The 13,800-nt window shown below is 45.5% G+C and overlaps 1 pseudogene; it reads left to right on the forward strand.

Annotated features, from left to right (window-relative positions):
• LOC115459369 overlaps window positions 1-13,800 on the forward strand; it is a 43,103-nt pseudogene that overhangs the window by 14,551 nt on the left and 14,752 nt on the right.

The raw sequence follows: 13,800 nt of genomic DNA on the forward strand, positions 1-13,800 counted from the left end.
TTTACCTGCTGTGGTAAAAAGGGCCCTGGTGCACAGCAAAAACAGCCCCACCACTACCACAGGGCCCTTTTTACCGCAGCTTGGTAAAAGGACCCCCTTAGTGCTTTTTTGGAATTTATTTATTTATGATATTTATACCCCATATTATCCCAGACTGGCTTGGGCACAATGTGGCTTACAAGCAATAAACAGCATTGATTAATAAGGTTAAGTTAACAGTAAACATAGATTATTAAATCACACCAAAAGACGTGAAGGGGCATTTTCGAAAGAAACGTCTAAGTCGGAATTTGGATGGGGGGGGGGGGAGGCGGGGAGAAGGTCATTAAAAAAAAAAAAGATGGACATCCATCTTTTGTTTTGAAAATACCATGGACGTCCTTGGATTTGGACGTCCCTGCATTTGGATGTCTTTGATTTTTGGTGATTTTCGAAACCACAGACATCCAAGTCTAAAATGTCCAAATGCAAGCCATTTGGATGTGGGAGGAGCCAGAATTTCTAGTACACTGGTCCCCCTGACATGCCGGGGCAACAATCAGGCACCCTAGGGGGCACTGCAGTGGACTTCATAAAATGCTCCCAGGTACACAACTCCCTTACCTTGTGTGCTGAGCCCACCAAAAAACCCCAAAACCCACCACCCCCAACTGTACACCACTACCATAGCCCTTACGGGTGAAGGGGGGCACCTATATGTGGGTACAGAGGGTTTCTGGTGGGTTTGGAGGGCTCACTGTTTCTTCCACAAATGTAACAGGGGGGGGGGGTATGGGCCTGGGTCCACCTGTCTGAAGTGCACCTCACCTACTACGAAACTACTCCAGGGACCTGCATGCGCTGTCATGGACCTAAGTATGACATTTGAGGCTGGCAATCAATATTTTTAATGATTTTTTATGAGGGTGGGAGGGGGTTAGTGACCACTAGGGGAGTAAGGGTAGGTCAAACCCGATTCCCTCCAGTGGTCATCTGGTCATTTCGAGCACCTTTTTGTGCCTTATTCGTAATAAAAACAGGTCCTGGTGAAAAAGTCCAAGTTTTAGTCATGGACGTCTTTGCTTTTTTCCATTATGGCTCAAAGACATCCAAGTCTTAGGAACGCCCAAGTCCCACCTCCACCACACCTCTGATACGCCCCCTTGAGATTTGGATGTCCTTGTGATGGACTTCCGTTAGAGACGTCCAAAATTGGGTTTCGATTATACCGATTTGATGTCTCTGAGAAATGGACGTCCAAGTGCCAATTTATGTCAAAAGATGGACATCCATCTCTTTCGAAAATGAGCCTGATAGATGTAAGGTATTTATTTTACTATTGTTTTATTTATATGTGTTTATTTATAGTTACCATGTATATTAGAATGCTTTTTAATATGTGTTGCTTATCGACATGTTGTAGTCTGATAAAATTACTTTTTGATGAGATAAGTGAATGATAAAAACTGAATGAATGAATGTGTAAATGAAATTAGCCAAACAAATTCTATCTAAGGCACATACAACTCTGTTTTGCTCCTTGATGTTCCATCAGAGAATATTTACAGGTGAAATCAATTCCACGGGTTCATTTTAAGATGCTAGATTAGCACAGGAGCAAACAGCTCGACCTGAATCAGTTTCTTTTGGGACAGCTTAGGTTTCCTCAGCCAATGAAAATCACACACTGTACACTCATCCAGAAGGAACTGACATGCTGTAGCATGATCTAGGTTATTCCATGGATGCAATGGTGTCACATTCCTAGTTCTGATTCATATCCAAACAAACCAAGACGTTAATTACACAACCCTTCTAGAAATAGGTCAGATGTATTTCCTATTTATTTTAGGGAAATGTTACTGCAAACTCTACCATAGGGATTTTTTTTTTCATATTCTTTCTATTAGCATTGCAACATCCCATGATAAATAATAATTAAATCTTACACATTGCTTCATTCTGATTACTTGCTCTCCACGATATTTTGACAAACACAAACCAAAGGAGACGAGCCACCCTATGTGAAGCCTACTCTGTCTGACCTTCTCTGTGATATTTTGTCAACAGTTTTGTAATTAATTTAACTCCACATCAGTGCTCTTAGGGGCCCTTTTACTAAGCCACGGTAAAAAGTGGCCTGCGCTAGTTTTGAAACGTGAAATTGGCATGCCTGGGCCAGTTTTTACTGTGGTGGGAAAACGGCCTTTTAAAAAAATGGGGTAGTAAATAGCCGTGCGCTAATATTAAAATTAGTGAGTGGCTATTTACTGCCTGAGCCCTTACTGCCACCTATTTTATGCGGTAATCAGGAGGCACGCACAATGTGGCCATGCTGCCAATTACCATCAGGAGCACCCCTGTGGTAGAAAATAGAAATTTTTTTTCTACCGCAGGAAACTGCATGCGCCAACTTTGGAAGTACCACCAGGCACCCGCGCTACCCCAGCGGTAGGGTCGATGTGGCGTGCAGTAGCCTTAGTAAAAGGGCCACTTAGTACAGTATCTTCAAGCACTTCTCATTTGTTCAGATTCTGTTTATTTCGGAATTTCCACCTTGCCACTGGCCTTTTCCATGTAAGTCTTCGATCTCCTCCTACAAAGATTCCCTGTGTCAGTCATTTTATTTTGCTCCTCTGGTAACCAGTCTACAAATTAACCCCATTACTGAGCTACAGAAAAGACAGGGGTCTAAAAATCTATTGTGAAGAGTCTTGACTACTGTAACTAAAGTTAACTTATACTCCTCAATGTTCTTATCTTGACTCTCAGTTCCTGCTCTTACAGCTGCTCTCTTTTCTGAGGGGAGGCAAGGAAGATCAGGAGGCCTCTGACTACTGCTAATTTCAAACTTTTCTATGCCCATTACAGCACCAAAACAACTACTTTCGCCAACGGTCTCTTTTCCAGCTTCTGACCTTCATGTATTCCTGGCCTGCTTTACCTTTTGTTCAGAGTGATGTCATCAGCTCCTATGCATCATGGGAGCTTGAGGCTCTTAGAAACTAAGATGGCTTCCCTCTGGTTCCATATCATATTTAGGTTAATACTTATTTTCATGTAAAAAATACATTAGGAAACTTATCAAATACCTGCCTAAAAAAGGAAAGATTACCTCAAACCCTGCCCTGTCCAGTCTAGTGAGAGAGAGAGAGAGAGACAGTGCAATTAAGGCATCTAACCTCTTCCATTGTTCATCCCTTAGAAAATAGACCTGGAGGTGGACTTGTTTCTGCAGCAGCTGCGTCACAGGGTGAAAATCGGTGTAGTGGGGGGCTCCGATTATTCCAAGATAGCAGAACAGCTGGGAGAAGGGGATGAAGGTAAGAAAAACACACTATGGTGAGAAAGAGATTATTTTTTACAATTTCTTTGCATTTGATATATTGTTCATTGAGCACATTTGACACAACATTCCTTTGCTACTATAGCAATTATAATTTGATTTTATGTTTTATCTGCTTTTTCCTTACATAAGAACATAAGCTTTGCCATACTGGGACAGGCCAAAGGTTAATAAAGCCCAGTATCCTGTTTCCAATCCATGTCACAAGTACCTGGCAAGATCCAAGAACAGTAAAACAGATTTTATGCTGCTTATCCTGGAAATAAGGAATGGAATTTCCCATCTTAATAATGGCTTATGGACATTTCTTTTAGGAAATGATTCCATTGCTATAAACTCAGAACACTTAAGAGACATATTTACCATCAGCATCTGGGATAGGTGGAAATTGATGCCCCAGTTAGAGTCAGCTGTCCTGTATTTATGTCGACAGTACCTTTGCTATGGAAAAGGTGACCGGTTTTTCTGCAGTTCTGTAGAATTAGTCATTTTATTGGGTCATTTTTCAGTACAGATCAAAGAACAGTAGGGTGATGTGGGAGTGGAAGAATAGGCCAAAGATTAGTTTGAACTAGTTGGAGAAGATTGAAGTTGGAAACTAGGTGGAAGCCTAGCTAAGATGGTGTGTCAGTATTCCAGGTAAGAAATCACAAGAACTTATTCAAAGAGCTTGAAAGGTTTGGGAGACAAAAATGCAGAGATTTTTGAAATCTGAAAGATTTATAGGTGGCAGAAAGTATAGTTAAGTGGGAGTCACAGCTGTAGCAGTGGTGGATGAGGTTATAGGAATACCATCAAGACTGAGTTTGCCGGTAACGGGAAAGAATAGAGTTGGAGTGAGAAAAGGAGAGAAGCACAGTTTCAGCTGCAGAAAGTTTGAGAATATGAAAGGACATTCAGGGAGAAACATTTGAAAAGCTGGATAAAGCCTGGCTAAGCTGGGCTGTGTTTAAAGCCTAGCTAAGTTGAACTGTTTTGGAGGCCTTGCTGAAGAGGGCGGTGTGGGAAAGCCTGGCTAGCCGAACTGTGTTTGAAGCCTGGCTAGCAGAACTGTGTTTAAAGTCTAGCTAAGTTAAACTGTTTTGAGGCCTTGCTGAAGAGGGCGGGGTGGGAAAGCCTGGCTAGCCGAACTGTGTTTGAAGCCTGGCTAGCAGAACTGTGTTTAAAGTCTAGCTAAGTTAAACTGTTTTGAGGCCTTGCTGAAGAGGGCGGGGTGGGAAAGCCTGGCTAGCCGAACTGTGTTTGAAGCCTGGCTAGCAGAACTGTGTTTAAAGTCTGACTAGCTGAACTGTGTTGCACCGCCTTGCTAGCGGAACTGTGTGGCAGTGAGAGCGAACTGCACTGACGAGTGTGGAATCGGAAGCAGACAGCATGGATAAGAGAGAGAGACAATTACGCGGCCTAGAGGAGCGGCTGACATACTACTTACTACTACTTAACATTTGTAAAGCGCTACCAGGGTTATGCAGCGCTGTACAATTTAACACAGAGGACAGTCCCTGCTCAAAGGAGCTTACAATCTAAAGGACAAAAAGTGCAGTCAATCAAATTGGGGCAGTCTAGATTTCCTGAATAGAAGTATAATGGTTAGGTGCCGAAGGCGACATTGAAGAGGTCTGTGGAAAGCACTGGATTAATATCCTTTTATTGAGAGATAGAACTGAAAAAAAGGCGCAAAACTTGCTCTTCAGAATGAGGAAATGCAATCTCTACTAATGAGAGAACGTTTCTAGTCCTGCTTCCAGTAGTATGGCGTTGCATGGATTATCAGATCAGCAACCTTCTTTGATTCTCATTTTACTGACCTTTTAAATGAAAAGTCCCACAAAAACTCCACCTACCCTCCTCTCCTCCTTCCTGTACACATTAATTTATTTGATTTTTGTCTATTAGATTGTAAGCTCTTTGAGCAGGGACTGTCTTTCTTCTATGTTTGTGCAGCGCTGCGTACGCCTTGTAGCGCTATAGAAATGCTAAATAGTAGTAGTAGTAGTCTGTAGGAAACAGTACTGCAGCCTAGACAAGAGGGTCATTTCTCTGCAGTGGACACAATTTACTTTGGGAACAAGATCCTAACAAGCCAGTAAAAAAAGGATTAAAATTACTTATTTCTATCAATTTATGGGGTAATTCTAGATGTAAGCAGATGGAACATACCAGTATTCTACCTAATTATGCGCATATGTGTCCACATATATGCATAAATGACCATATGCCAATATTTAACGGCTCGTACTTTTTCAGTGGATGTTCAAAAGGGCAGAATTCGGGTAGAACGTGGATAGGGCACAAATTTACACTCCTAGATTATAAAATAACTATCCTCTACGTGTGTTACATAGAAACATGATGGCAGATAAGGGCCATATGTTCCATCCAGTCTGCCCATCCTCAGTAACCATTAACTCCTGGTAGTGTGCCCGCTTTGGAAAGAGTGTACCATCTTTCAAATGAGTACAGCCTCCTTTGAAAGAGTATGCATTTTTCACTAAAAGTACACCCGCTTTCAAAAGAGTGCAAACTATTAATGACACATGCAAAAAATGAAATTTGGGTTTTTTTTCCTGTTGTTTTGGGCAGAAAATGCAAACAAATGCACACCCCTACTCAAAACCCAGGCTGGCACTGGAACTGGAGAAACATGTTGAAGAAGCCTCTGTTATCAAACATATAAAAGACAAGTGACCGACTCACCCGCAAATGCGCAGTAGAGACTCCCCTCTCTGTCCTGCCCTCGTGTCAAGACATCATGACGTCAGAGGGCAGAACAGAGAGGGAAACGGACGCTGCCGGCCTGCTGCTGGAGAGCCTGGAGACGAAGGAAAGGAACATCGCCGGTGCACCAACCTCCACCCTCCCTCCCATCCCCGACGTCGTCGTCGTCGCCGCTCCCTCCCCCCGCCATATCGAGCCCCCTGCACTAACATGACAGCGCCTCTCACCTCCGTGTGGAAGCGCTGCAGGCAACATATGCGCACACGTCACTCATCTGAAATGGGAACAAGATTTCATTACACCACACCTGAAAGCGGTGGAAGCTGTGTCCAAAAGGGAGACTCGTGACCTCTTTGTGTGAATTAGGCAAAGACACTCAATGCCAAGTTCCATAAATGGACTATAGGTTTAGTTATAACCGAATTGCATGAATTGCAAGCCACACTGAGCCCACAAAAAGGTGGGAAAATGTGGGATACAAATGCAATAAAATAAATAAATAAAATATCCTGAACCATAGATGGTGAAGGAATAGAGAAAAGGACAGAGCAAGAGAGGAGAGGCACAGGGGTTTTGTTCCCTAAAGCAATCATGAACAAAACAAGTCATCTCTTCCACCCCAAAGGCATATGCACACACACTGTTCATTAGGAGAGGGTCTGCCATGTTTTTCCTAGATAAGAGGATGTGAAAGTGCAGTGTCAGAAAAAGGGACTGCTTACTCCACAGTGTGACTTAGACACCACAGTCAGACCCGGCTGGTGCCCCAAAGCTAAGCAGGGAACAAACAAGCCCACAGCAAAGGAGAGAGAGGAGACATAAAAGTGACAGGGCCAGTGGCATAGCCCGGACTGATCTTTTTTGGTGGGGCTCGACTGTAAATTCCTGTAGGCCTGCTGTCTGGTATAATCAGGAGCTCTGCTTGTGCCCTGCCCTCTGCTGATATCTTTCCTCCTTGCTTTCTCTTGCAGTTATCTGTAAGTTTGATTACATATTTGCAGAGAATGGGACAGTGCAGTACAAAGATGGGAAGCTCCTCTCCAGACAGGTAAAACCCCTTCAGAAAGGCCTCAGCTCTTTGTCTTTCCTCCTTACTCTCCATTCTAACCTCCTACCCCAGGATAACGTGACCAGAAAACAATATTTTTTGACTCGTGTATTAGTATGGTGGCCAACTTTGTCCCTTTTTTTTAACTCACAGGCAGACCCAGAGCTGTTTTTTGCACCATTCCATGTACAGATTTGTAGTTTTGATTTCCCTATAAAAAGTATGACTACATCTCCATGCTTGCAATGGGACAAAGCTAGGACTGGCTCAGCCTGTTATAGCACACCCCGTCCTCTTGCTGCACTGCTAATTCAGTTTTGTTCAGTGCTTGCCCATCTTCTTTCAGTGTGTCCTAAATGCTGTTTTGCAAATTAACAGCAACAAGTTATGGTGTCCTCTGAACATCAACACTTGCCACTGACTGGCCATTGAAAGGACTTGCTTCCTGTAACTTCTGTGAGATATATGCCACCTGAGGCACTGGTTCTCAGACTTCTGTATCTATTGTTACAGTATTTTAAATGGTGAAAGGATTATCTGTTGCCGTTTGCTGGCATTGTACCTCAGCCTCTCTGCAACTGCTTATCCAAATCGCCCAGAATTCTTTGCTGTTTGTGCCTGGCTGCTTGTCCACATTATCCAGAATGCTTTTCAGTGGCTGTCTGTGCCTGCTCGTCCACATTACCCAGAATGCTTGTCAGCAGCTGTCCATGCCTGGTTCTTGTTCAAATTACCCAGAATGCTTTTTTTTGTGGCTGTGTCTGGCTGCTTGTCAATATTACCCAGAATTTGTTTTTGTGGCTGTGACTGGCTGCTTGTCCACATTACCCAGAATGCTTTTCAGTGGCTGTCTGTGCCTGCCTGGCTGCTTATTCAAATTACCCAGAATGCTTTTCAATGGCTGTCTGTGACTGGCTGCACCCCCTGCTTACACTCCTGCAGCTCTAGGCTGTGGCTGGCTGCACTCGTACTCAGTGTTGCCAGGTGGGCGGTTTTCCCGCCCAATTGGGCGGTTTTCCGCGACCCGCCGCGGGAAATTTTTGCCCGCGGCGGGTTGCGGTTTTTTGGGCTGCTTTTTGGGCTTCAGGGCGGTTTTTTGTGCGGCTTTTTCGGCCGCGGGGGGCGGGGTTAGTGACGTTTTTGGGCGGGGTTAGTGACGTGGGAGGCGGGGCCGATGACGTGGGAGGCGGGGCCGGTGACGGGGGAGGCGGGGCCGGTGACGGCGGGGGCGGGGTTGATGACAGCGGGGGCGGGGGTGATGACGCGGGGGTGGGGGTGTTAGGGGCGGGGTTTGGGCGGTTTTTGTGCTCGATTGGGTGGGAAAAAAAATTTCCACCTGGCAACCCTGCTCGTACTCTACAGCTTCAGTGACCCCCAGAGAAAGATTGATCTCAGAACAGTTTCTGCAGTTTTTGTTTCTTTTTATAAAAGAACTGGAGGGTTACTACTATTTTGACTTCTAAAATCATGTGAGTCCTTCCAGAACTAGATTGTAAGCTCCACAGAACAGATACATTTATGTTTAGCTGTACACTGCATATGTCTGGTGGCACTGTAGCAATAAGAAGTAGTACTAATGATGTACATTGCAGACTTCTAGTTTTAAACTGTAAAGCAGCCCCTCTGCTCCAGCCCTCAGCAAAGCCTCACTCCTTCTTGAAATTTCTTTGCAGACCATTCAGAGTCATTTGGGGGAGGAGCTACTACAGGACCTCATCAACTTCTGCCTCAACTACATGGCTTTACTCAAGCTGCCCAAGAAAAGGTACCTCTCCATCATACAGCCACATACAGCATACATACACATCTGTGTAGCCCCCTAATCTCCCTTAGTTTCAGTGTAAGGGCATGTTTAGATACTGCAGAGGACTGACCAGCTCACTGCACCTTCTGGGTTCTTCCACTAGGCCAGGGAGCAGCAATACTTTGGTGAGCACAGGGTCAGGATACAGATGGCACACAGGAGAAAATATGCTGTCCACACCAGCAAATATTGTTCTAAAATTAAAAATGTACTGAGGTACTTGTGCAATGATCTGATAAAATGTACACGTTGGCCTTCATTTTAATACCTGCCATACTTGAATATTACTCACCTTGAGCTGCAACTAAAAAAAGGCATGAGCCAAATATAAATAAATAAGTAAAACATCTTGTGCGGGAGTCTATAGAACGCTGCCCTTTTCCCTTAAGAATACTCCCTCACAGTGTCAGAAGAACCACCTTAAGCCCCATAGTCCCTCCCAAAGAGGAAATGACATGGGGGGGATAGATAAAGAGTAGTTACTTACCTGTAACAGGTGTTCTCCGAAGACAGCAGGCTGCATATTCTCACAAGTGGGTGACGCCACGTCGGCCCCGGAGGATTTTAAAGCAAAATCTCAAAATCTCTTTACGGCGTTCCGTCGCGCGAGCGATCGTACTGCGCATGTGCGCACACCTATTCCCGCTCGCCGAGCGGACACGCCCCTCAGTTATATCCAAAAGATGGAGGAGACAACTCCAAAAGGGGAAGGTGGGAGGGTTTGTGAGAATATGCAGTCTGCTGTCTTCGGAGAACACCTGTTACAGGTAAGTAACTACTCTTTCTCCAAAGACAAGCAGGCTGATATTCTCACAAGTGGGGTATCCCAAGCTTTCAGGCTTACACAACAAACAGTGGTCAATAGAGTCTCGCAACGGCGAGGCCAGAATAAAAATTGACCTGAAAAGAAGAAACATCAAAATGAGTGTAGCCTGGAACAGAACAAACATGGGCTTAGGAGGGTTGGAGTTGGATTCTAAACCCCAAAGAAGTTCTGCAGCCCCGACTGCCCAAAACCGACTGACGCGTCGGCTATTCTGCTGAAGGCAGTAGTGAGATGTGAATGTGTGGACTGATGACCACGCCGCAGCTTTGCAGATCCCTTCAATAGTGACTGATTTTAGATTAGTCACCGATTCAGCCATGGCTCTAATTTTGTGAGCCGTGACATGGCCCTCTAGAGTCAGTCCAGCTTGGACAAAAATGAAGGAGATGCAATCTGCCAGTTAAGAAGAAATGATGCGGTTTCCGACAGCAACTGGCATTAAAAGAAATAAACAACTGGGCGGACCTTCCGAGGGAGCTCGTCTGCTCCACGCAAAAAGTGCGCAGCTTGCTTTCGCCAGGGCTTGTAAGATGAGGGAGAAAGCATGTTGGCAAGACAATTGACTGGATCAGATGGTACTCTGATACCAGCGCCAGTAAGAACCTTGGCTGCATGCGGAGAACTACTCTGTTAAGATGAGAAGTAAGGTAAGGAGCTTGAGCTACTAGAGTCTGAAGCTCACCGACCTTTCGAGTTGAAGGAACAGCCACCAAGGAAAATGACCTTCCAGGTCCAATACTTCAGATGACAGGAATCCAGTGGCCCGAATTGAGCTTGCAGCAGCTGGATGAAAACGACATTGAGACCCCAAGATACTGAATAAGGAGTGATAGGGGCTCTGACCGAAGCATAAGAGCCAACTGTAAAAATTATTGGGGGTGCTAAGCCCAACAGAAATAATCCCCCCTAGACACATACAAGGAATTCTCTCAATACTGTGGGAGAAGTAAACGTCATGAAGTGGACAGCTAAAGGCTGACCTTTTACACGTTGATGATAAGCTCTTATTGCACGAAGATGAATACTGACCGAGTTGGTCTTGAGACCAGATTCAGACAGGTGTAGAAAGAACTCAAGCAAGGTCTGTATAAGACTAGAGGCAGGATCTAGGGCCTCGCTGTCACACCAGACGGCAAACCTCTTCCATGAAAAGAATAACACCTCTTTGTGAAATCTTTTCTGGAAGCAGGCAAGAGTCGGGAGACACTCTTCTGGAAAAGTCAACGAAACCTACACTCTCAACATCCAGACCGTGTGAGCCATAGATTGGAGGTTGGGATGCAGAAGTGCCCCCTCGTTCTGCGTAATGAGAGCTGGAAAACATTCCAACTCCAGAAGAAGAGGGAATCGTATCTGACGTAGCTAGAAAGGAGCAATCAGAATCATGGCTCCACAATCTTGCTTGAGAATCAGCAAAGTCTTTTCCACCAGATGTATGGTAGGATACGCATACAGAAAACTTGTCCCCCAAAGAAGGAGAAAGGCATCCGATGGTAGCCTGCCGTGAACCTGCAGCCTGGAACAGAACTGAGGGACTTTGTGATTGAACTAAGTTGCTCAGCCTGTCGGCCAGACTGCTGTTTACGCCAATTAGATAAATGGCTTGGAGAAAACAAGCCGCGTTGGCGAGCCCACCGCTACATCTGCATGGCATCTTGACTCAGAGGACAAGATCCAGTACTCCTTTGTTATCGAGTACATCACAACCCGATTGTGTGGTTGATTAAAATAATTAGGTTGGATAGCCAGGAGGGATGCAACCTTCGTCAGCAGCTTTTGACTGAGTAAGGTGGACTGGACACCTCAGAATCAAAATGGAGAGAATTAACCACCTCTGAGGGGAATTCCGAAGACTGGCGAACAGTTGGGTTACATCCTCTAGATGTGCAAAAGTGTCAAGGGAGTGACGTGAACTGTGGAAGCCATGTGTCTAGAAGTCTCAATATTACTGTGCTGTAATCTGTTGAGACGGGCAATCAACGTGTTAAGGGAACACTTGCACTCCCAGTCCATGAAGATACGCTGCAACAACAGCTAGGCACTAGGAAAAACATACTCTGGACGCAAAGTGAGTAGAAGTATCTTGTAAGTCCAGAGAGCATAACCATTCGTTTTCCTGAAGTATGGGAAGAAGGATGCCCAGGGAAATCATCCTGAACGAAATCTGTTGAGGCCCCTTATGTCTATGATGGGACGGAACCCACAAGGAAGGACCTGGGATAGAAACTCAATCCTTCTTACCCTTGTGGAACAGGCTCGACTGCATTGGTACTGAGAAAGGCAGAGAGTTCCTCTGCAAGTACTCACTGTTGATGGAAGCTAAAGGATTAAACTTCCAATGAACAATGTGGAGGGTTTGATTCCAGATTGAGAATGTATCCTAACCGGACTATTTGAAAAAAACCCCCGGTTGGAGGATATAGAAGTCACCTGTGGTGGAGAAAATTTGAACTTCCCCCCGACAGGCAGATTGGCCGGTACGGACATTTGTTGTTTTTTTTTTTATATATATAGTGGCTATGCTGAATTGGAGCCACTCCAAAACCCCTCTCTGGTTCCTGCGGAATAGCTGCAGGAGCCTGATTAGGTGCACGCCGCTGACTAGAACGAGCGTGCTGATCTCTTTAAAGAAGTTCCGAGATGAGGAAGTGTATGCACAGCATATCAACAATTTTCTGCTGAGTCTCCTCCTCCAGGTGAGAGGCACACGGTCATGAGAGTCTGCGCATCACCATACCTAGAGCAGAAATCTAGGTGTTACAATACAAGTGATGAAAACGCCATTGGACAGGAACTTGCGACACTTGGAAAAAAGATGTAGCCTACTCCGGTGGGAATGCTCATAAAGATCTGGCAGGACTTGGTCTTGGACGCGATCATGCCAGCCTGGTACGCCATTCTCCAAAGGAGGCTAAGGATGTATGCTCTGGCCTCGGGGGCGCCGAAGCAAGTTCTTAGAACTGCTATCAGTTCTGAGTTGACCTCGAGCATCTGGCATTGGGCTGATTGACAATCTCCATTGTAATGTGTCAAGACAAATAGAGGATCTAGAGGATTCTCAGCAGAGAAAACCCCATGACCTTCATGTTCATCAGATGAACCATCATTGAACTGAGCCAACTACTCAAACAGAGCAGCTCAGATGCAAACATTGACCAGTATAGAGCAACTGTCATACATACAATTCTACAGAACAGCTATGGAAAAATATGTTCTCCTGTAGCAAAATGGCTGTTCTTAACATGCATTTCTGGGCCTGGAAGCCAAGGTATGGAGGCGCGGTAAGTTCTACGAGCGAACACCCATACCAGAGGCAGCATCGGTGAAGGAGACCAGTTGAAAAGCTAGATGCCGCGGGAGGCGGGTAGCATCCATGGCATCCAATGGTACCCATGGTCTCGAAGCCAAGGACAACATCTGGCAATGCAAGGGAATCGAAACCAGACTGCCAGATGACTTCCATAACAGAGATGTGACCGATGGTACTGATAGTACTCATGGCACCGACGGTGCCGATGATACACATGGTACCGATGACCCCGGTACCAATGGAACCCATGGTACTTGGTACCGATGATAGTCATGATATCTGGTATCGATGGTACCCATGATACCCTAGTACCGAAGGGACCCTTGACATGTGGTACCGATGGTACCCATGATATTCGGCACCAACAGCACCGACGGTACCTATGGTACACATGGTATCGACGGTGCTCAAGACACCTGGTACCAATGGCACCCATGGTACCGATGGTACCTGGTCATGATATTTGGTATCGACGGTACTCATGTACCGACGGTATCCATGATACCTATCCATGGTACCGACGATACCCGATACCGATGGTACTCGTGATACTCGGTACCGATGGGCGATGATACCTGTGATCGATGGTGCCCATGATATCTGATGCCGATGGTGATACCTGGTGCCGACGGTGCCCATGCACCGAAGACACTCGGCACCGATGGTACCCATGGTACCGATGATACCCGGTGCCGACGGAATCCATGGTACCGATGGTACCGGTACCGACGGGACCCATGGCACCGACCATGGTACCAATGTTCCCGGTACC

The sequence above is a fragment of the Microcaecilia unicolor genome, unplaced genomic scaffold (assembly GCF_901765095.1).
Source record: "Microcaecilia unicolor unplaced genomic scaffold, aMicUni1.1, whole genome shotgun sequence".
Taxonomy (NCBI): Eukaryota; Metazoa; Chordata; class Amphibia; order Gymnophiona; family Siphonopidae; genus Microcaecilia; species Microcaecilia unicolor.